At 46.3% G+C, this 23,881-nt stretch overlaps 1 protein-coding gene and 4 pseudogenes across 2 annotated transcripts in view; all 5 read right to left on the reverse strand.

Moving 5' to 3' along the window:
• The window catches only part of LOC142565493 (LIM domain-binding protein 2-like), a 398,298-nt gene that overhangs the window by 273,718 nt on the left and 100,699 nt on the right, over window positions 1-23,881 (reverse strand). The gene's annotated exons all lie outside the window — the stretch shown is intronic.
• Window positions 1,245-10,435, reverse strand: LOC142569208 (ras-like GTP-binding protein RHO; annotated as a pseudogene).
• Window positions 10,637-14,613, reverse strand: LOC142569224 (ras-like GTP-binding protein Rho1; annotated as a pseudogene).
• LOC142569240 (ras-like GTP-binding protein Rho1) lies at window positions 14,715-15,852 on the reverse strand (annotated as a pseudogene).
• On the reverse strand, window positions 18,646-23,522 carry LOC142565477 (rho-related GTP-binding protein RhoA-C-like; annotated as a pseudogene).

Here is a 23,881-nt window from a genome sequence, read left to right on the forward strand (position 1 = left end):
GGGAGCGGGTTGGTTGATGCGTGAAATCTGTGAGATATCAGCTACGAAATTCGCTCCACTAGTAGGAGGCTCTGTTCCATAGATCCGGAAACGGTTCTAATTAACTTCGTGAGCTATAACAGGGCACCTTAACAACCAGCACCATCAGATTAAATAATAATAATAATAATAATAATAATAATAATAATAATAATAATAATAATAATAATAATAATAATAATAATAACAGCACTGTAAATCCATTCTCCAAAATTAACCAAGAATGGGTGCGCAACCGGCGGCACATACCGAATGTCTAACACATATAAAAATCAAGTAAATTAAGGAATCCAATATAAGGCATTATTCCATTAGGACGAAGCTATTGCTCGGGGGGCTCATATCTAAATATATGGGAAGGTTAAAATCACTTTTCTCGCTAATTACTGCACCGATGTTGGCAAAGTTTGTTGCATTTAAAAGGAAAAAAAATATACTAACTGGAGGAAGTGCATTGTTGGCTTAGGCCGTCAATTGTTTGTACGAAAATTGTCGAATATTGCAAAATTGAAAATACCTCAAGTATCAAAATTACAACTCTGTAATGCAACAATAAAAAGAAAACGATAACCCAATTTCGTTACCTGCACCTAATAATGCATCTAAAGCGGAGAAAATTATTGTACAGTATTATACACCGCTATGAAATATCCCGCTTCTTTGTAAGCAGTACTATTGCGAAACCCTCGTAAGCATCGCAACAATTTCACTTACGCTGCAAATTCATATACAAAGTTTGTCGGGTAAGATCCAACATATGAGTTTAGATAATTGCGATATCTGTTTTAGGGGCTGAGCTCCTCGGAAAATCCTTGTAAAAATTCAGGGCAATAAATCAAAATTCTGTTTCCTAGAGTCACTCGAATTTTAATTTCCTCCCTTAAGTGCAACAAATTTCATTCGAATCTATGGGCGCGAGGACAAACGGTGACGCAATCTACAAGTAGCGCGACGCTGACGTGGTATCAGGGATAACGTGGCGACGCGTTACCTGCCGTGGTTGCTTAGTGACTATGGTGTTGGGCTGCCAAGCACGAGGTCGCGGGATCGAATCCCGCCCACGGGGGGCGCATCTCGATGGGGGCGGCGACGCGCTCCTCATAAACTTCGGCTGCCGGCACTCAAGTGAAGCACCACGCGAGTGATCTCCTGAATATTTCAGCTAAGTTCCTTCGAAACAAGGGAAGTTGGTAAATGCCAAATGACTAGTCCTATAGGCAAACACAGAACACCATACGCGTATCGTCACAAAATGCAGCGTACGGCTACTCTATGCGGCCGCCTTAACAAAGTCCACTGCGTGTGTGACAGAAGCAACAAAATATACTCGTGTTGTACGTTGTGCCGTCTGTAATATAGCAACCGCTGTCGTCTTAACACAGCGATCGTGTGAATTCTGAACGAGCGGCTGCGCGTGTATGTTAACGCGCCATATTTCCGCTTCGCTGTGAGCGAAACAGCGATGCGTTTAGTCTATTTTGTTAACCCGATAGCGTTAAGGGCCGCGTGTCGCAAAGCATACGTTGTCGGCGTCACACGTCGGTGCGCGAAAGATCATTCAGAACCACAACCACGTAGGCCCTGTGCGTAGCGCAGGGCGTTGCTGAACTAAATGAATTCCTCAACGTAAGATGCGTGAGAAAAATCGTAACGTACATCCTACAGATATGATAGCGTCGGAGTTTAACCTGAACATACCGGATACGCGGAAAACATACCGGATACGCGGAAACTCGAACGCGAACCCCTTTTCCAGCGTTTCTATACCATCCATAGAGCAGCGCGGCCCGCTCGATTCCCTGCAACACCACCATCGCGCTCCCCTCCGCACATCAGCAAGAAAGCTGCGGTTGCAGGGAAGCGTGACAAGCAGTCAGGGATCTCTGAGTGCTATCGCGTTCCACTCTTAAAGGCGAAGTTTAAGCGTGCTCCACATTTTATTCGTTCGAAGATATTTTTTTTAAGATGTCCGGTAAAAGATAACGCGATTCGGCCTGTTCAGGTGGATATCGATTATATGAATAGGTGGACATTACTTCCATGACAAGCTGAAATGGTTACGTGTATAATTAAAAACCTACTACTAATTATTTTTTATTATTCACTTGTAGGCACTGCGAAGTTGAAACCAAGACGTAGTGAAGCTAGCAGAGTCCCGAGACTGGCATCACTTTCGAGATATGCGCGCCCAAATTGTGCTAAATAATTCATTGGCGTTGCAGTTACTATTGTTCCGAACTATTAGAGGGAGGCACTTTTGAAACTGTTAATAGTAGCGCCACTTTAATTCGTACCACATTTTGGTGACGCAAATGTCAAAACTGGTTATATAGTCCTGCGATTTCCGCTAAACAGGCATGACTTCACAACTGCTCAAGTTCACAATTTGAACGTGAAATACAAAGTGAACTATTAAAAAGTGCATTAGAGGATCTTCAATTACAGATATATCTGGAGATTGCGATCAGCCGTGCAAGTAACATGCGCAAGTTCAGATAACTCATCTGAAAAGATCGAATTGCACCTTTCAGGCGATAAAAAAATAATAAGCGCTAACTAAAAAAAATAAAGGAATAGCGCAGGGTTAATTGTAAACGCGCTTAAACTTAAGCTATCGCTACGCGGGCTTCATGCCCGAAAAACAACAGGAAAAAGATAGCACACAGTACGAGGCGGTGTTCTGTCCGCTCTTTGCCCCGTCTTGCGCGCAGTTTTTCTTTTCCTTTTTTGTTGTCACGAACGCGGGGTACGCAACTTTCCTATAAGTACGTAGTGTATTTTCACCGTGCTGTAGGCTTTAGATCACCATCATATGAGCATTTCAGAACAAAAACAGTAATTGTTGCGCAAACGCTTCCGGTATACTTTCCTTATGCACCAAGATACTTCATCGCCCGCGATTACATGCGATAGCCCTTCGCAACGGTTGAATGTTTTCTTTTTATGAATTCTTTTTGATGTCTCATTATTAATCGCACGTGAGCTGCGAGCCACAACAAACCTGATTTCCCTGGCGTTGCCAACATTTATATATATAAATATATATATATATATATATATATATATGTGCCCACGTCATATCCCACGTGACACATCACGCCGACGTTACTTCCTTAACAAAACGTTTTGTGCGCTGACGCACAAAAGCAACTGGAACGGCTATGTATTTCTCCGCAAAGTTAGGGAACCAATATATCGAAACTAGTGTCATCCTGAGAATTCGTTCCAAGTGGATCCCCCTTGCGAACTCCACGGCGAAAATTTTTTGATTGCAATATGGACCCTAAAATAATTAGTCAAGAACTTAGCGAATTTTTTTAATTAGTCGATTATGCATTTCAATTTTTTGTGCCAGTTATTTCCGCCTCTTTGCGTAGACCAGCTCACGAACTAGAATTGTGCTATCTCCCACATGCAACCCTACGCACCGTTCACATGCACCATCACGCCAGCCAGTCATCTGCTATAGCTGGCGCCGGATGGCATATGTAAGATATTACACTGTCGCACGAGTTTCGCAAGCTGCTTTCTAAGCTGGGGTTATCACATTCGTTGCTCATGCCAATACCTCTCCGGAAAAATGATGGTGTAATGAAGCAGACGACCCGAGCCGTGCTTACGCCAAAGCTTGTCTTGTTCGCTTACGTTACAGTGCTCCTCAGAAGCTATTTCCATTGCGAATAAACCTGCTTACATTTGGTGAAGCTGCGAAGTAGTGAACGAAGAGTTGGTGGCAGCGCACACAACAATGAGACGAAGACAGTGTTACGCGAGAAATTCCTCCAGCCCCCATCTGGTTTCTCACCGGGGACGGAAAGAGGTTTATTCTAGAGCGCAGAATGCACTTCGTAATCTTCGCCCTCCCGACATGCAAGGCGGCCATCGTTGCAGTATCGCGAACACCGTTCTTCGCCTTGGAGGAACACTCCAGGTGCCGCCACGTAGGCATTGGTCGCGTCCGCTACGGTGCGCCCTCCCCCAGGCGGCATGGGCTTCGGCTTCGTCTTGACCGCCTCCGGTAGCGCGCGGGGGTCGTTGCGTAGGCCCTTTTTGTTCCGCGCAAGGATGACTGGCACGCAGGGGCAGACGTGGCGCACTTCCGGCCTCCCCGACTCCCGATTGTTCTCCAGGGAGTCGGGCGAATCGATACTGAAGCACATCGCGATTGCGTCCGTGTCCTGGTACGACAACGGCCGCAAACGGTCGAAGTCTTCCGGCCCCGCCATGTTCTCCAGTGCCAGCTCCACCTAGCTGCCGTCGACTTCGGTGGCGGCAATGTAGTAGGCGGCGACTGCGGTCTCTGGAAACTGATCCTTGCTGAAGACGATCAGAAGACACGTCTTCCAACCCGCGCGGTCTCCGTCGATCACCAGCAGTTTCCTGGTCGCCGCCTTCTGTGGCACTTCTTTCGTGGGAGCCGACCTTCCCTGAACGGTTTCCTTCTTCTTCTGCTTCTTCTCGCAACCTTCTTGCAAAGAGATTCGCAAGCTTACGGTTAACACTGCATCAATAAATTGAGTTTATACCGTCCCAGAGGAACCCTTCATGAATATATGAAAAACGGCGTTGTGCGGGCTCCGGATTCATTTTTACCAACTGAGACTCTTTAACAAGACATAAAATTGGGGGAGTTGGAGCGGATTCACAGCTGCTTTTGGTAGCGTGACAACACGAGGACAAGGAAGTTTTGGACTGACAGGACACGCGCTATTAATATAGGCAAACCAACCGATAAACAGCGTGACCTGTTCTGACAACTGATTTTTCTTATTGATAACAAAGCGCAAATAATACAGGAACTGACAAGAACAATAGTATTACCAAAAGCCAGTGACAATGATCAAAAAGGAAATTCGTGCCTCGCACCCCCCCCCCTTCCCCGGCAAAAAATAAAAGAACGAAAAGAAAAGAGAAAAGCAATAAAGTGACACGGGCAGATATCACGACAAAGTTGGTATATCATACTGAATTAATCCACATAGCAACTTTTAAGTTATTGCATTTCTTGTTTCTAAATAGCTGTTGATGGCCATCCGCATCTAATTTGTTCATATTAATGCGATTGTTAATGTTAGTCACAAGTTTGGCGAAAGGTAGAGAGTGCACCCGCGTGCACGACAATGCCTGGCCAAATAAGAACGCAACATTAAGGATGTGAGGAAACCATAATGTCCCCTGCATACGCTTGTTAACGTGCGCAATGCAGCAGCAGTGCCCAAGCACTGCCTCCGAAATCGGACGGCGTTCGCGGCGCGCGTCACCCTATCTCGGATGCCATGCCGACCCCCGCGCCTACTTCGCAATAGGAATGTTCAGCTATATTTCACTGCGCAGCATATGGACTCTCGTGCTGCAGGCAGGCGGCGCGCGCAGAACCGAGTACACAGGCCCGTACGCGCCCCTGTACACATCTGCACACGGATGCCGATACAAAACGCAGACCATCCCGGACCGAGCTTTTTGAAAAGATGGATCATTCTACGAGAACATAACCAAGTACATGTTGCTCACGGTCGAGCTGAGCAACCACCAGTATTTTGTTGTTATTGATGATAATCAATTATATGACTTTAGTTAATTATCTAACTAATGAATTGCAGTTCCGACTGTTACGGTGCCAAGTAAGAAGTTGTAGAAAATTGCAAGGAACATAGAAATTAGACTCAACTTATTAACTGCACTACATCGGAGACTAATCTGTTCAAAGATGTTAGTGGGACCGTGACGAACACATGCAATGCAAGAGTGCTGGTTAAATGCTTTGACAAAATTTTTTTCAAGAAAGCGGCACAACTGTGTGGATTTACATACACGACACAGTTCTTTTCTAAAGAAAGGAAATTTGCCATACGACTTTGTATGCTATGTGCTATGGCAATGAGAATTTCTTATGTTGCGTTGATTATACTTTTATGCAGAATCGCGCACGTTTTGTGCATATGCAGTATATATGTATGTTATTAATATACAGCATGATATATACCGGGTGTTCTAGCGAACACTTTCAAAAATTTCTGAAGGTTGCCTGTGGCAGATTGCACCACTCTAGCACATGAGCTGGTTGGGCAACTTGAAGCGGCGGACTTAACTTAAAAAAAAAATAATATGAAATGCATAATCAACCAATTACCAATAAGGTTTTTAACTAATTACCTTATGGCCTATAGCGCAATTTGAAAATTCTAGCCGTGGAGTTCGCAAGGCGGATCCACTTGAAACTAGTGTCATCCTGAAAATTATTTCTGAGATATTAATTCCCAAACTTTGCGGAGATATGCATTCGCGTTCTAGTTACTTCCTTAACGAAACGTTGCTTTATGCACTGACGGACAAAAGAAACTGGAACGCCAATACGTTTCTCCGCGAAGTTCGGGAATTAATATATCGAAACTGGTGACATTCCAAGAATTCGTTCCAAGTGGATCCGCCTTGCGAACTCCACTGCTGAAATTCGTTAATTGCAATGTAGAACATAAATTAGTTAGCTAAGAAGTTACTGAATTACGTTACAGTGCTCCTCAGAAGCTATTTCCATTGCGAATAAACCTGCTTACATTTGGTGAAGCTGCGAAGTAGTGAACGAAGAGTTGGTGGCAGCGCACACAACAATGAGACGAAGACAGTGTTACGCGAGAAATTCCTCCAGCCCCCATCTGGTTTCTCACCGGGGACGGAAAGAGGTTTATTCTAGAGCGCAGAATGCACTTCGTAATCTTCGCCCTCCCGACATGCAAGGCGGCCATCGTTGCAGTATCGCGAACACCGTTCTTCGCCTTGGAGGAACACTCCAGGTGCCGCCACGTAGGCATTGGTCGCCTCCGCTACGGTGCGCCCTCCCCCAGGCGGCATGGGCTTCGGCTTCGTCTTGACCGGCTCCGGTAGCGCGCGGGGGTCGTTGCGTAGGCCCTTTTTGTTCCGCGCAAGGATGACTGGCACGCAGGGGCAGAAGTGGCGTACGTCCGGCCTCCCCGACTCCCGATTGTTCTCCAGGGAGTCGGGCGAATCGATACTGAAGCACATCGCCATTGCGTCCGTGTCCTGGTACGACAACGGCCGCAAACGGTCGAAGTCTTCCGGCCCAGCCATGTCCCACAGTGCCAGCTCCACCTAGCTGCCGTCGACTTCGGTGGCGGCAATGTAGTAGTCGGCGACTGCGGTCTCAGGAAACTGATCCTTGCTGAAGACGATCAGAAGACGTCTTCCCGGCCGCGCGGTCTCCGTCGATCACCAGCAGTTTCCTTGTCGCCGCCTTCTGTAGCACTTCTTTCGTGGGAGCCGACCTTCCCTGAACGGTTTCCTTCTTCTTGTTCTTCTTCTTCTGCTTCTTCTCGCAACCTTCTTGCAAAGAGAATTCGCAAGCTTACGGCTAACACTACATCAAAAAATTAAGCTTATACCGTCCCAAAGGAACCCTTCATTAATATATGAAAAACGGCATTGTGCGGGCTCCGGATTCATTTTTACCAACTGAGACTCTTTAGCAAGACAGAAAATTGGGGGAGTTGGAGCGGATTGACACCTGCTTTTGGTAGCGCGACAAAAGAGGACAAGGAAGTTTTGGACTGACAGGACACGCGCTATTAATATAGACAAACCAACCAATCAACAGCGTGAGCTGTTCTGACAACTGATTTTTATCATAGATAACGAAGCGCAAATACAGCAGGAACTGACAAGAACAATAGTATTACCAAACGCAAGTGATAATCATCAAAGAATAAATTCGTGCCTCGCAAACCCCCCCCCCCCGTCCCCGGCAAGAAAAGAAAGAAAAGAAAGAAAGAGAAAGAAAGTGACACGGGCATATATCACGCCAAAGTTGGTTTATCATACTGAATTAATCCACATAGCAACTTTTAAGCTATTGGATTTCTTGTTTCGAAATAGCTATTGATGGCCACCAGGTGCGTCTGCATCTAATTTGTTCATGTGATTATATTAATGCGATTGTTAAGGTTAGTCCCAAGTCTGGCGAAAGATAGAGAGTGCACCCGCGTGCGCAATGCATGGCCGAATAGGAACGCAGCATTGAAGATGTGAGGAAACCATGATGTCCCCTGCATACGCTTGTTCACGTGCGCACTGATCAGTGCCCACGTGATCCCACATGGCACGTCACGCCGACTGCAGCGCCAGCCTTTCCAGTGGCGGCACTCGCAAACCCCCCCCTCCCCCCTTTCAAGCAGTGCCTCCGAGATCGGACGGCGTTCGCGGCGCGCGTCATCCAATCTCTGATGCCATGCTGAACCCCGCGCCAACTTCGCAATAGAAATGTTCAGCTATATTTCACTGCGCAGCACATGGACTCTCGTGCTGCAGGCAGGCGGCGCGCGCAGAACCGAGTACACAGGCCCGTACGCGCCCCTGTACACATCTCCACACGGACGCCGATACAGAGCGCCAACCGTCCCGGACCGACCTTTTTGAAAAGATGGATCCTTCTACGTGAACATAACCAAGTACATGTTGCTCACGGTCGAGCTGAGCAACCACCAGTATTTTGTTGTTATTGATGATAATCAATTATATGATTTTAATAATTATCTAACTAATGAATTGCGGTTCCGACTGTATAGGTGTCCAGTAAAAAGTTGAAGAAAATTGCAAGCAACATGGAACTTCGGCTTAACTCATTAACTGCACTACATCGGAGACTATTCTGTTGAGAGATGTTAGTGGGACCGTGGCGAACACATGCAATGCAAAAGTTCTGGTTAAATGCTTTGACAAAATTTTTTTCAAGAAAGCGGCACAACTGTGTGGATTTACATACACGACACAGTTCTTTTCTAAAGAAACGAAATTTTCCATTCGACTTTGTATGCTATGTGCTATGGCATTGAGACTTTCTTATGTTGCGTTGATTATACTTTTATGCAGAATCGCGCACGTTTTGTGCATATGCAGTATATATGTATGTTATTAATATGCAGCATGATATATACCGGGTGTACCAGCGAACACTTTCAAAAATTTCTGAAGGTTGCCTGTGGCAGATTGCACCACTCTAGCACATGACCTGGTTGGGCAACTTGAAGCGGCGGACTTGAAAAAAAATAATATGAAATGCATAACAACCAATTACCAAAAAATTTAGCAGTAAGGTTTTTTAACTAATTATCTTATGGCCCACAGTGCAATTTACAAATTCCAGCCGTGGAGTTCGCAAGGCGGATCCACTTGAAGCTAATGTCATCCTGAGAATTCTTTCTGTGATATTAATTCCCAAACTTTGCGGAGATATGCATTCGCGTTCCAGTTACTTCCTTAACAAAACGTTGCTTTATGCACTGACGGACAAAAGAAACTGGAACGCCAATGCGTTTCTCCGCGAAGTTCGGGAATTAATATATCGAAACTGGTGACATTCCAAGAATTCGTTCCAAGTGGATCCGCCTTGCGAAGTCCACGGCTGAAATTTGTTAATTGCAATATGGAACATAAAGTAGTTAGCTAAGAAGTTAGCGAATTTTTTGTTAATTGGTTGGTTACACATTTCACCTTCTTGTGCAAGTTATGTCCGCCTCTTTGAGTAGACCAGCTCATGAACTATTGAATTGTGCTATCTGCCACAGGCAACCTATAAACATTTTTTGAAAATGTTCACTGAAGCACTCTGTATGTGTGTATGCAATACATGTGCAATATGTTTTGTACATAGGTATGTTACATGTGCAAGAATAACAGAGGGTATAGCACCATATGTGTAAAACACTGACTATTTCATGAGACAACGAAGTAGCCGGCGCTGCATTCGTGCACCAACATTCCATTCTATCATGTCAACGATACAAAAAAGAAACCAAGAAAGTTGGACATTTTTAGCAAGTTGCTAATTGCGTGCTTATTTCTTTCGAGCTAAAAAATGAAAGGCCGCGAAATATTAGAAATAACACCCGACTACATGACCATTCGCAGGCTATATTCCTACTCTGTGACCTTTATGGTCTCGTAATAAATATGTCAAGTCCGCATCTAGGTGTAAAGAAGATGAACGGACAGGCAGCGCACCGATGCGCCACCACTGTCCTATCGGAATCATCCGCCTACTAATCATTCCGCAGTTGCTCGTTAAACTAACTAACTAGGGCTATTCTATAGCGATGAAAATACGTTACGTGTATTCGAACTTTATCGTACTTTTTTGAAATGTTTACCTTAGCTCCATATTACCCTATGTGTATTCATAACGGTTCGTTTGAGCGCATGTATCATTCGAGCACGCGCTCTCGGCTATTAGCGATGATGCATCCGCAGCATCTAAGGCATACCAAATTCCGCTTTTGAGGCATAGGTATAAAATATCAACTTTCTGTATTCAGTGTCAGGTAGTGCGACAGAGCACAAAATACTCACGTATGCACCGCTCACATGCATCATCACGCCAGCCAGTCATCTGCTACAGCTTGCGCCAGATGGCATATCTAAGAGATTACACTGTCGCACGAGTTTCGCAAGCTGCTTTCCAAGCTGGGCTCATCACATTCGTTGCTTATGCCAATACCTCTCCGGAAAAATGATACAGGCGTAACGAAGCAGGCGATACTCGCCGTGCTCAACCCAAAGCTTGTCTTGTTCGCTTACGTTACAGTGCTCCTCAGAAGCTATTTCCATTGCGAATAAACCTGCTTACATTTGGTGAAGCTGCGAAGTAGTGAACGAAGAGTTGGTGGCAGCGCACACAACAATGAGACGAAGACAGTGTTACGCGCGAAATTCCTCCAGCCCCCATCTGGTTTCTCACCGGGGACGGAAAGAGGTTTATTCTAGAGCGCAGAATGCACTTCGTAATCTTCGCCCTCCCGACATGCAAGGCGGCCATCGTTGCAGTATCGCGAACACCGTTCTTCGCCTTGGAGGAACACTCCAGGTGCCGCCACGTAGGCATTGGTCGCGTCCGCTACGGTGCGCCCTCCCCCAGGCGGCATGGGCTTCGGCTTCGTCTTGACCGCCTCCGGTAGCGCGCGGGGGTCGTTGCGTAGGCCCTTTTTGTTCCGCGCAAGGATGACTGGCACGCAGGGGCAGAAGTGGCGTACGTCCGGCCTCCCCGACTCCCGATTGTTCTCCAGGGAGTCGGGCGAATCGATACTGAAGCACATCGCCATTGCGTCCGTGTCCTGGTACGACAACGGCCGCAAACGGTCGAAGTCTTCCGGCCCAGCCATGTCCCACAGTGCCAGCTCCACCTAGCTGCCGTCGACTTCGGTGGCGGCAATGTAGTAGTCGGCGACTGCGGTCTCAGGAAACTGATCCTTGCTGAAGACGATCAGAAGACGTCTTCCCGGCCGCGCGGTCTCCGTCGATCACCAGCAGTTTCCTTGTCGCCGCCTTCTGTAGCACTTCTTTCGTGGGAGCCGACCTTCCCTCAACGGTTTCCTTCTTGTTCTTCTTCTTCTGCTTCTTCTCGCAACCTTCTTGCAAAGAGAATTCGCAAGCTTACGGCTAACACTACATCAAAAAATTAAGCTTATACCGTCCCAAAGGAACCCTTCATTAATATATGAAAAACGGCTTTGTGCGGGCTCCGGATTCATTTTTACCAACTGAGACTCTTTAGCAAGACAGAAAATTGGGGGAGTTGGAGCGGATTGACACCTGCTTTTGGTAGCGCGACAACAAGAGGACAAGGAAGTTTTGGACTGACAGGACACGCGCTATTAATATAGACAAACCAACCAATCAACAGCGTGAGCTGTTCTGACAACTGATTTTTATCATAGATAACGAAGCGCAAATACAGCAGGAACTGACAAGAACAATAATATTACCAAAAGCAAGTGATAATCATCAAAGAGGAAATTCGTGCCTCGCAACACCCCCCCCCCCCCATTCCCCGGCAAGAAAAGAAAGAAAAGAAAAAAAGAAAGTGACACGGGCACATATCACGCCAAATTTGGTATATCATACTGAATTAATCCACATAGCAACTTTTAAGGTATTGCATTTCTTGTTTCGAAATAGCTATTGATGGCCACCAGGTGCATCTGCATCTAATTTGTTCATGTGATTATATTAATTCGATTGTTAATGTTAGTCCCAAGTCTGGCGAAAGATAGAGAGTGCACCCGCGTGCACGACAATGCATGGCCGAATAGGAACGCAGCATTGAAGATGTGAGGAAACCATGATGGCCCCTGCATACGCTTGTTCACGTGCGCACTGATCAGTGCCCACGTGATCCCACATGGCACGTCACGCCGACTGCAGCGCCAGCCTTTCCAGTGGCGGCACTCGTTCCCCCCTCCCCCCTTTCAAGGAGTGCCTCCGAGATCGGACGGCGTTCGCGGCGCGCGTCATCCAATCTCTGATGCCATGCTGAACCCCGCGCCAACTTCGCAATAGAAATGTTCAGCTATATTTCACTGCGCAGCACATGGACTCTCGTGCTGCAGGCAGGCGGCGCGCGCAGAACCGAGTACACAGGCCCGTACGCGCCCCTGTACACATCTCCACACGGACGCCGATACAGAGCGCCAACCGTCCCGGACCGACCTTTTTGAAAAGATGGATCCTTCTACGTGAACATAACCAAGTACATGTTGCTCACGGTCGAGCTGAGCAACCACCAGTATTTTGTTGTTATTGATGATAATCAATTATATGATTTTAATAATTATCTAACTAATGAATTGCGGTTCCGACTGTATAGGTGTCCAGTAAAAAGTTGAAGAAAATTGCAAGCAACATGGAACTTCGGCTTAACTCATTAACTGCACTACATCGGAGACTATTCTGTTGAGAGATGTTAGTGGGACCGTGGCGAACACATGCAATGCAAAAGTTCTGGTTAAATGCTTTGACAAAATTTTTTTCAAGAAAGCGGCACAACTGTGTGGATTTACATACACGACACAGTTCTTTTCTAAAGAAACGAAATTTTCCATTCCACTTTGTATGCTATGTGCTATGGCATTGAGACTTTCTTATGTTGCGTTGATTATACTTTTATGCAGAATCGCGCACGTTTTGTGCATATGCAGTATATATGTATGTTATTAATATACAGCATGATATATACCGGGTGTACCAGCGAACACTTTCAAAAATTTCTGAAGGTTGCCTGTGGCAGATTGCGCCACTCTAGCACATGACCTGGTTGGGCAACTTGAAGCGGCGGACTTGAAAAAAAATATGAAATGCATAACAACCAATTACCAAAAAATTTAGCAGTAAGGTTTTTTAACTAATTATCTTATGGCCCACAGTGCAATTTACAAATTCTAGCCGTGGAGTTCGCAAGGCGGATCCACTTGAAGCTAATGTCATCCTGAGAATTCTTTCTGTGATATTAATTCCCAAACTTTGCGGAGAAATGCATTCGCGTTCAAGTTCCTTCCTGAACACAACGTTGTTGTATGCATTGACGGACAAAAGCAACTGGAACGTCAATGCATTTCTCAGCAAAGTTCGAGAAATTAATATATCGAAACTGGTGACATTCCGAGAATTCGTTCCAAGTGGATCCGCCTTGCGAACTCCACGGCTCAAATTTGTTCATTGCAATATGGAAGACAAAGTAGTTAGCTAAGAAGTTAGCGAATTTTGGTTAATTGGTTGATTACACATTTCACCTTCTTGTGCAAGTTATGTCCGCCTCTTTGAGTAGACCAGCTCATAAACTATAGAATTGTGCTATCTGCCACAGGCAACCTATAAACACTTTTGAAAATGTTCCCTGAAGCACTCTGTATGTGTGTTATGTGTGTATGCAATACATGTGCAATATGTTTTGTACATAGGTATGTTACATGTGCAAGAACAACAGAGGGTATAGCACCATATGTGTAAAACATTGACTCTTTCATGAGACAATGGAGTAGCCGGCGCTGCATTCGTGCACCAACATTCCATTCTATCATGTCAACGATACAAAAAAGAAACTAAGAAAGTTGGATATCTTTAGCCAGTTGCTAATTGTGCGCTTATTTCTTTCGAGCTAAAAAATGAAAGCCCGCGAAATATTAGAAATAACACGCGACTACATGCCCATTCGCAGGCTGTATTCGTACTCTGTGACCTTTACGGTCTCGTAATAAATATGTCAAGTCCGCATCTAGGTGTAAAGCAGATGAACGGACAGGCAGCGCACCGATGCGCCACCACTGTCCTATCGGAATCATCCGCCTACTAATCATTCCGCAGTTGCTCGTTAAACTAACTAACTAGGCCTATTCTATTGCGATGAAAATACGCTACGTGTATTCGAACTTTATCGTACTTTTTTGAAATGATTACCTTAGCTCCATATTACCCTATGTGTATCCATAACGGTTCGTTTGAGCGCATGTATCATTCGAGCACGCGCTCTCGGCTATTAGCGATGATGCATCCGTAGCATCTAAGGCATACCAGATTGCGCTTTTGAGGCATAGGTATAAAAAATCAACTTTCTGTATTCCGTGTCAGGTAGTGCGACAGAGCACAAAATACTCACGTATGCACCGTTCACATGCATCATCACGCCAGCCAGTGATCTGCTATAGCTGGCGCCGGATGGCATATCTAAGATATTACGCTGTCGCACGAGTTTCGCAAGCTGCTTTCCAAGCTGGGGTTATCACATTCGTTGATCATGCCAATACCTCTCCGGAAAAATGATACAGGCGTAACGAAGCAGGCGACCCGAGCCGCGCTTACGCCAAAGCTTGTCTTGTTCGCTTATGTTACAGTGCTCCTCAGAAGCTATTTCCATTGCGAATAAACCTGCTTACATTTGGTGAAGCTGCGGAGTAGTGAACGAAGAGTTGGTGGCGGCGCACACAACATTGAGACGAAGACAGTGTTACGCGAGAAATTCCTCCAGCCCCCATCCGGTTTCTCACCGGGGACGGAAAGAGCTTTATTCTAGAGCGCAGACTGCACTTCGTATTGGTCGCCCTCTCGACCTGCAAGGCGGCCATCGTTGCAGTCTCGAACACCTCGCGAACACCGTCCTTGGCCTTGGAGGACCACTCCAGGTGCCGCCACGTAGGCATTGGTCGCCTCCGCTACGGTGCATTCTTCACCAGGCGGCATGGGCTTCGGCTTCGTCTTGACCGGCTCCGGTAGCGCGCGGGGGTCGTTGCGTAGGCCCTTTTTGTTCCGCGCAAGGATGACTGGCACGCAGGGGCAGAAGTGGCGCACGTCCGGCCTCCCCGACTCCCGGTTGTTCTCCAGGGAGTCGGGCGAATCGATACTGAAGCACATCGCGATTGCGTCCGTGTCCTGGTACGACAACGGCCGCAAACGGTCGAAGTCTTCCGGCCCAGCCATGTTCCCCAGTGCCAGCTCCACCTCGCTGCCGTCGACTGCGGTGGCGGCAATGTAGTAGGCGGCGACTGCGGTGTCTGGAAACTGATCCTTGCTGAAGACTATCAGAAGACACGTCTTCCAGCCCGCGCGGTCTCCGTCGACCACCAGCAGTTTCCTGGTCGCCGCCTTGTGTGGCACTTCTTCCGTGGGAGCCGACCTTCCCTGAACGGTTTTCTTCTTCTTCTTCTTCTTCTTCTGCTTCTTCTCGCAACCTTCTTGCAAAGAGAATTCGAGAGCTTACGGTTCAAACTGCATCAATAAATTAGTTTATACCGTCCCAGAGGAACCCTTCATCAATATACGAAAAACGGCGTTGTGCGGGATCCGGATTCATTTTTACCAACTGAGACTCTTTAACAAGACATAAAATTGGGGGAGTTGGAGCGGATTCACAGCTGCTTTTGGTAGCGCGACAACACGAGGACAACGAAGTTTTGGACTGACAGGACACGCGCTATTAATATAGGCAAACCAACCGATCAACAGCGTGAGCTGTTCTGACAACAGATTTTTCTCATTCATAACGAAGCGCAAATGCAACAGGAACTGGCAAAAACAATAGTATTAGCAAAAGCCAGTGACAATCATCAAAAAGGAAATTCGTGCCTCGCACCCCCCCCCTTCCCCGGCAAAAAATAAAAGAAAGAAAAGAAAGAAGTAAAGCAATAAAGTGACACGGGCAGATATCACGCCAAAGTTGGTATATCATGCTGACTTAATCCACATAGCCACTTTTAAGTTATTGCATTTCTTCTTTCTAAATAGCTGTTGATGGCCATCCGCATCTAATTTGTTCATATTAATGCGATTGTTAATGTTAGTCACAAGTTTGGCGAAAGGTAGAGAGTGCACCCGCGTGCACGACAATGCCTGGCCGAATAAGAACGCAACATTAAGGAAGTGAGGAAACCATAATGTCCCCTGCATACGCTTGTTAACGTGCGCAATGCAGCAGCAGCGCCCAAGCACTGCCTCCGAGATCGGACGGCGTTCGCTGCGCGCGTCACCCTATCTCGGATGCCATGCGGACCCCCGCGCCAACTTCGCAATAGGAATGTTCAGCTATATTTCACTGCGCAGCATACGGACTCTCGTGCTGCAGGCAGGCGGCGCGCGCAGAACCGAGTACACAGGCCCGTACGCGTCCCTGTACACATCTCCACACGGAGGCCAATACAGAACGCCAACCGTCCCGGACCGAGCTTTTCGAAAAGATGGATCATTCTACGTGAACATAACCAAGTACATGTTGCTCACGGTCGAGCTGAGCAACCACCAGTACTTTGTTGTTGTTGATGACAATAATTATATGACTATAGTTAATTATCTAACTAATGAATTGCAGTTCCGACTGTATAGGTGCCCAGTAAGAAGTTGTAGAAAATTGCAAGCAACATGGAACTTAGACTTAACTCATTAACTGCACTACATCGGAGAGTATTCTGTTTAAAGATATTATTGGGACCACGGCGAACACATACAATGCAAAAGTTCTGGTTAAATGCTTTGACATATTTTTTTTCAAGACCGCGGCACAACTGTGTGGATTTACATACACGACACAGTTCTTTTCTAAAGAAAGGAAACTTGCTATACGACTTTGTATGTTATGTGCTATGGCATTGAGAATTTCTTATGTTGCGTTGATTATACTTTTATGCAGAATCGCGCACGTTTTGTGCATATGCAGTATATATGTATGTTATTAATATACAGCATGATATATACAGGGTCTTCCAGCGAACACATTCAAAAATTTACGAAGGTTGCCTGTGGCAGATTGCAGCACTATAGTAGATCAGCTGGTTGGGCAACTTGAAGCGGCGAACTTAACTTGCAAAAAAAAAAAAGCATCTGCACAATCAACTAATTACCAAAATTTTACCAATAAGGTTTTTAAGTAATTGCCTTATGGCCCATAGTGCAATTTACAAATTGTAGCCGTGGAGTTTGCAAGGCGGATCCACTTGAAACTGGTGTCATCCTGAGAATTCTTGCTGTGATATTAATTCCTGAACTTTGCGGAGAAATGCATTCGCGTTCAAGTTCCTTCCTCAACACAACGTTGTTGTATGCATTGACGGACAAAAGCAACTGGAACGTCAATGCATTTCTCAGCAAAGTTCGAGAAATTAATATATCGAAACTGGTGACATTCCGAGAATTCGTTCCAAGTGGATCCGCCTTGCGAACTCCACGGCTCAAATTTGTTCATTGCAATATGGAAGACAAAGTAGTTAGCTAAGAAGTTAGCGAATTTTGGTTAATTGGTTGATTACACATTTCACCTTCTTGTGCAAGTTATGTCCGCCTCTTTGAGTAGACCAGCTCATAAACTATAGAATTGTGCTATCTGCCACAGGCAACCTATAAACATTTTTGAAAATGTTCCCTGAAGCACTCTGTATGTGTGTTATGTGTGTATGCAATACATGTGCAATATGTTTTGTACATAGGTATGTTACATGTGCAAGAACAACAGAGGGTATAGCACCATATGTGTAAAACACTGACTCTTTCATGAGACAATGGAGTAGCCGGCGCTGCATTCGTGCACCAACATTCCCTTCAATCATGTCAACTATACAAAAAAGAAACCAAGAAAGTTGGATATCTTTAGCCAGTTGCTAATTGTGTGCTTATTTCTTTCGTGCTAAAAATGAAAGGCCGCGAAATATTAGAAATAACACGCGCCTACATGCCCATTCGCAGGCTATATTCGTACTCTGTGACCTTTATGGTATCGTAATATGTCATGTCCGCATCTAGGTGTAAAGGAGATGAACGTATAGGCAGCGCACCGATGCGTCACCAGTGTCCTATCGGAATTATCCGCCAACTAATCATTTCGCAGTTGGTCGTCCATTCGTCAAATGATAAAATAACTAACTAGGGCTATTCTATTGCGATGAAAATACGTTACGTGTATTCCAACTTTATCGTACTTTTTTGAAATGTTTACCTTAGCTCCATATTACCCTATGCCTATCCATAACGGTTCGTTTCAGCGCATGTATCATTCGAGCACGCGCTCTCGGCTATTAGCGATGATGCATCCGTTTAATCTAAGGCATACCAAATTGCGCTTTTGTGGCATAAGGATAAAAAATCTACTTTCTGTATTCCGTGTCAGGTAGTGCGACAGAGCACAAAATACTGACGTATGCACCGTTCACATGCATCATCACGCCAGCCAGCCATCTGCTATAACTGGCGCCGGATGGCATATCTAAGATATTACGCTGTCGCACGAGTTTTGCAAGCTGATTTCCAAGCTGGGGTTATAACATTTGTTGCTCATGCCAATACCTCTCCAGAAAAAATGATGGTGTAATGAAGCAGACGACCCGAGCCGTGCTTACGCCAAAGCTTGTCTTGTTCGCTTACGTTACAGTGCTCCTCAGAAGCTATTTCCATTGCGAATAAACCTGCTTACATTTGGTGAAGCTGCGGAGTAGTGAACAAAGAGTTGGTGGCGGCGCGCAGAACATTGAGACGAAGACAGTGTTACGCGAGAAATTCCTCCAGCCCCCATCTGGTTTCTCACCGGGGACGGGAAGTGGTTTATTCTAGAGCGCAGAATGCACTTCGTATTCTTCGCCCTCTCGACCTGCAAGGCGGCCATCGTTGCAGTCTCGAACACCTCGCGAACACCGTCCTTGGCCTTGGAGGACCACTCCAGGTGCCGCCACGTAGGCATTGGTCGCCTCCGCTACGGTGCATTCTTCACCAGGCGGCATGGGCTTCGGCTTCGTCTTGACCGGCTCCGGTAGCGCGCGGGGGTCGTTGCGTAGGCCCTTTTTGTTCCGCGCAAGGATGACTGGCACGCAGGGGCAGAAGTGGCGCACGTCCGGCCTCCCCGACTCCCGGTTGTTCTCCAGGGAGTCGGGCGAATCGATACTGAAGCACATCCCGATTGCGTCCGTGTCCTGGTACGACAACGGCCGCAAACGGTCGAAGTCTTCCGGCCCAGCCATGTTCCCCAGTGCCAGCTCCACCTCGCTGCCGTCGACTGCGGTGGCGGCAATGTAGTAGGCGGCGACTGCGGTGTCTGGAAACTGATCCTTGCTGAAGACTATCAGAAGACACGTCTTCCAGCCCGCGCGGTCTCCGTCGATCACCAGCAGTTTCCTGGTCGCCGCCTTGTGTGGCACTTCTTCCGTGGGAGCCGACCTTCCCTGAACGGTTTTCTTCTTCTTCTTCTTCTTCTTCTGCTTCTTCTCGCAACCTTCTTGCAAAGAGAATTCGAGAGCTTACGGTTCAAACTGCATCAATAAATTAGTTTATACCGTCCCAGAGGAAACCTTCATCAATATACGAAAAACGGCGTTGTGCGGGATCCGGATTCATTTTTACCAACTGAGACTCTTTAACAAGACATAAAATTGGGGGAGTTGGAGCGGATTCACAGCTGCTTTTGGTAGCGCGACAACACGAGGACAACGAAGTTTTGGACTGACAGGACACGCGCTATTAATATAGGCAAACCAACCGATCAACAGCGTGAGCTGTTCTGACAACAGATTTTTCTCATTCATAACGAAGTGCAAATGCAACAGGAACTGGCAAAAACAATAGTATTAGCAAAAGCCAGTGACAATCATCAAAAAGGAAATTCGTGCCTCGCACCCCCCCCCCTTCCCCGGCAAAAAATAAAAGAAAGAAAAGAAAGAAGTAAAGCAATAAAGTGACACGGGCAGATATCACGCCAAAGTTGGTATGTCATGCTGACTTAATCCACATAGCCACTTTTAAGTTATTGCATTTCTTCTTTCTAAATAGCTGTTGATGGCCATCCGCATCTAATTTGTTCATATTAATGCGATTGTTAATGTTAGTCACAAGTTTGGCGAAAGGTAGAGAGTGCACCCGCGTGCACGACAATGCCTGGCCGAATAAGAACGCAACATTAAGGAAGTGAGGAAACCATAATGTCCCCTGCATACGCTTGTTAACGTGCGCAATGCAGCAGCAGCGCCCAAGCACTGCCTCCGAGATCGGACGGCGTTCGCTGCGCGCGTCACCCTATCTCGGATGCCATGCCGACCCCCGCGCCAACTTCGCAATAGGAATGTTCAGCTATATTTCACTGCGCAGCATACGGACTCTCGTGCTGCAGGCAGGCGGCGCGCGCAGAACCGAGTACACAGGCCCGTACGCGTCCCTGTACACATCTCCACACGGAGGCCAATACAGAACGCCAACCGTCCCGGACCGAGCTTTTCGAAAAGATGGATCATTCTACGTGAACATAACCAAGTACATGTTGCTCACGGTCGAGCTGAGCAACCACCAGTACTTTGTTGTTGTTGATGACAATAATTATATGACTATAGTTAATTATCTAACTAATGAATTGCAGTTCCGACTGTATAGGTGCCCAGTAAGAAGTTGTAGAAAATTGCAAGCAACATGGAACTTAGACTTAACTCATTAACTGCACTACATCGGAGAGTATTCTGTTTAAAGATATTATTGGGACCACGGCGAACACATACAATGCAAAAGTTCTGGTTAAATGCTTTGACATATTTTTTTTCAAGACCGCGGCACAACTGTGTGGATTTACATACACGACACAGTTCTTTTCTAAAGAAAGGAAACTTGCTATACGACTTTGTATGTTATGTGCTATGGCATTGAGAATTTCTTATGTTGCGTTGATTATACTTTTATGCAGAATCGCGCACGTTTTGTGCATATGCAGTATATATGTATGTTATTAATATACAGCATGATATATACAGGGTCTTCCAGCGAACACATTCAAAAATTTACGAAGGTTGCCTGTGGCAGATTGCAGCACTATAGTAGATCAGCTGGTTGGGCAACTTGAAGCGGCGAACTTAACTTGCAAAAAAAAAAAAAGCATCTGCACAATCAACTAATTACCAAAATTTTACCAATAAGGTTTTTAAGTAATTGCCTTATGGCCCATAGTGCAATTTACAAATTGTAGCCGTGGAGTTTGCAAGGCGGATCCACTTGAAACTGGTGTCATCCTGAGAATTCTTGCTGTGATATTAATTCCTGAACTTTGCGGAGAAATGCATTCGCGTTCAAGTTCCTTCCTCAACACAACGTTGTTGTATGCATTGACGGACAAAAGCAACTGGAACGTCAATGCATTTCTCAGCAAAGTTCGAGAAATTAATATATCGAAACTGGTGACATTCCGAGAATTCGTTCCAAGTGGATCCGCCTTGCGAACTCCACGGCTCAAATTTGTTCATTGCAATATGGAAGACAAAGTAGTTAGCTAAGAAGTTAGCGAATTTTGGTTAATTGGTTGATTACACATTTCACCTTCTTGTGCAAGTTATGTCCGCCTCTTTGAGTAGACCAGCTCATAAACTATAGAATTGTGCTATCTGCCACAGGCAACCTATAAACATTTTTGAAAATGTTCCCTGAAGCACTCTGTATGTGTGTTATGTGTGTATGCAATACATGTGCAATATGTTTTGTACATAGGTATGTTACATGTGCAAGAACAACAGAGGGTATAGCACCATATGTGTAAAACACTGACTCTTTCATGAGACAATGGAGTAGCCGGCGCTGCATTCGTGCACCAACATTCCCTTCAATCATGTCAACTATACAAAAAAGAAACCAAGAAATTTGGATATCTTTAGCCAGTTGCTAATTGTGTGCTTATTTCTTTCGTGCTAAAAATGAAAGGCCGCGAAATATTAGAAATAACACGCGCCTACATGCCCATTCGCAGGCTATATTCGTACTCTGTGACCTTTACGGTCTCGTAATAAATATGTCAAGTCCGCATCTAGGTGTAAAGCAGATGAATGGACAGGCAGCGCACCGATGCGCCACCACTGTCCTATCGGAATCATCCGCCTACTAATCATTCCGCAGTTGCTCGTTAAAATAACTAACTAGGGCTATTCTATAGCGATGAAAATACGTTACGTGTATTCGAACTTTATCGTACTTTTTTGAAATGTTTACCTTAGCTCCATATTACCCTATGTGTATTCATAACGGTTCGTTTGAGCGCATGTATCATTCGAGCACGCGCTCTCGGCTATTAGCGATGGTGCATCCGTAGCATCTAAGGCATACCAGATTGCGCTTTTGAGGCATAGGTATAAAAAATCAACTTTCTGTATTCCGTGTCAGGTAGTGCGACAGAGCACAAAATACTCACGTATGCACCGTACACATGCATCATCACGCCAGCCAGTCATCTGCTATAGCTGGCGCCGGATGGCATATCTAAGAGATTACGCTGTCGCACGAGTTTCGCAAGCTGCTTTCCAAGCTGGGCTCATCACATTCGTTGCTTATGCCAATACCTCTCCGGAAAAATGATACAGGCGTAACGAAGCAGGCGACACGCGCCGTGCTCAACCCAAAGCTTGTCTTGTTCGCTTACGTTACAGTGCTCCTCAGAAGCTATTTCCATTGCGAATAAACCTGCTCACAATTGGTGAAGGTGCGGAGCAGTGAACGGAGAGTTGGTGGCGGCGCGCAGAACATTGAGACGAAGACAGTGTTGCGCGAGAAATTCCTCCAGCCCCCATCTGGTTTCTCACCGGGGACGGGAAGAGGTTTATTCTAGAGCGCAGACTGCACTTCGTATTGGTCGCCCTCTCGACCTGCAAGGCGGCCATCGTTGCAGTCTCAAACACCTCGCGAACACCGTCCTTGGCCTTGGAGGACCACTCCAGGTGCCGCCACGTAGGCATTGGTCGCCTCCGCTACGGTGCATTCTTCACCAGGTGGCATGGGCTTCGGCTTCGTCTTGACCGGCTCCGGTAGCGCGCGGGGGTCGTTGCGTAGGCCATTTTTGTTCCGCGCAAGGATGACTGGCACGCAGGGGCAGAAGTGCCGTACGTCCGGCCTCCCCGACTCCCGGTTGTTCTCCAGGGAGTCGGGCGAATCGATACTGAAGCACATCACGATTGCGTCCGTGTCTTGGTACGACAACGGCCGCAAACGGTCGAAGTCTTCCGGCTCCGCCAGGTTCCACCGTGCCAGCTCCACCTAGCTGCCGTCGACTTCGGTGGCGGCAATGTAGCAGGCGGCGACTGCGGTCTCTGGAAACTGATCCTTGCTGAAGACGATCAGAAGACACGTCTTCCAGCCCGCGGGGACTCCGTCGATCACCAGCAGTTTCCTGGTCGCCGCCTTCTGTGGCACTTCTTTCGTCGGAGCCGACCTTCCCTGAACGGTTTCCTTCTTCTTCTTCTTCTTCTTCTTCTTCTTCTTCTGCTTCTTCTCGCAACCTTCTTGCAAAGAGAATTCGCAAGCTTACGGTTAACACAGCATCAAAAAATTAAGCTGATACCGTCCCAAAGGAACCCTTCATTAATATATGAAAAACGGCGTTGTGCGGGCTCCGGATTCATTTTTACCAACTGAGACTCTTTAGCAAGACAGAAAATTGGGGGAGTTGGAGCGGATTGACAGCTGCTTTTGGTAGCGCGACAACAAGAGGACAAGGAAGTTTTGGACTGACAGAACAAGCGCTATTAATATAGGCAAACCAAGCGATCAACAGCGTGAGCTGTTCTGACAACTGATTTTT

The sequence above is a fragment of the Dermacentor variabilis genome, chromosome 1 (assembly GCF_050947875.1).
Source record: "Dermacentor variabilis isolate Ectoservices chromosome 1, ASM5094787v1, whole genome shotgun sequence".
In the NCBI taxonomy this organism is placed as follows: Eukaryota; Metazoa; Arthropoda; class Arachnida; order Ixodida; family Ixodidae; genus Dermacentor; species Dermacentor variabilis.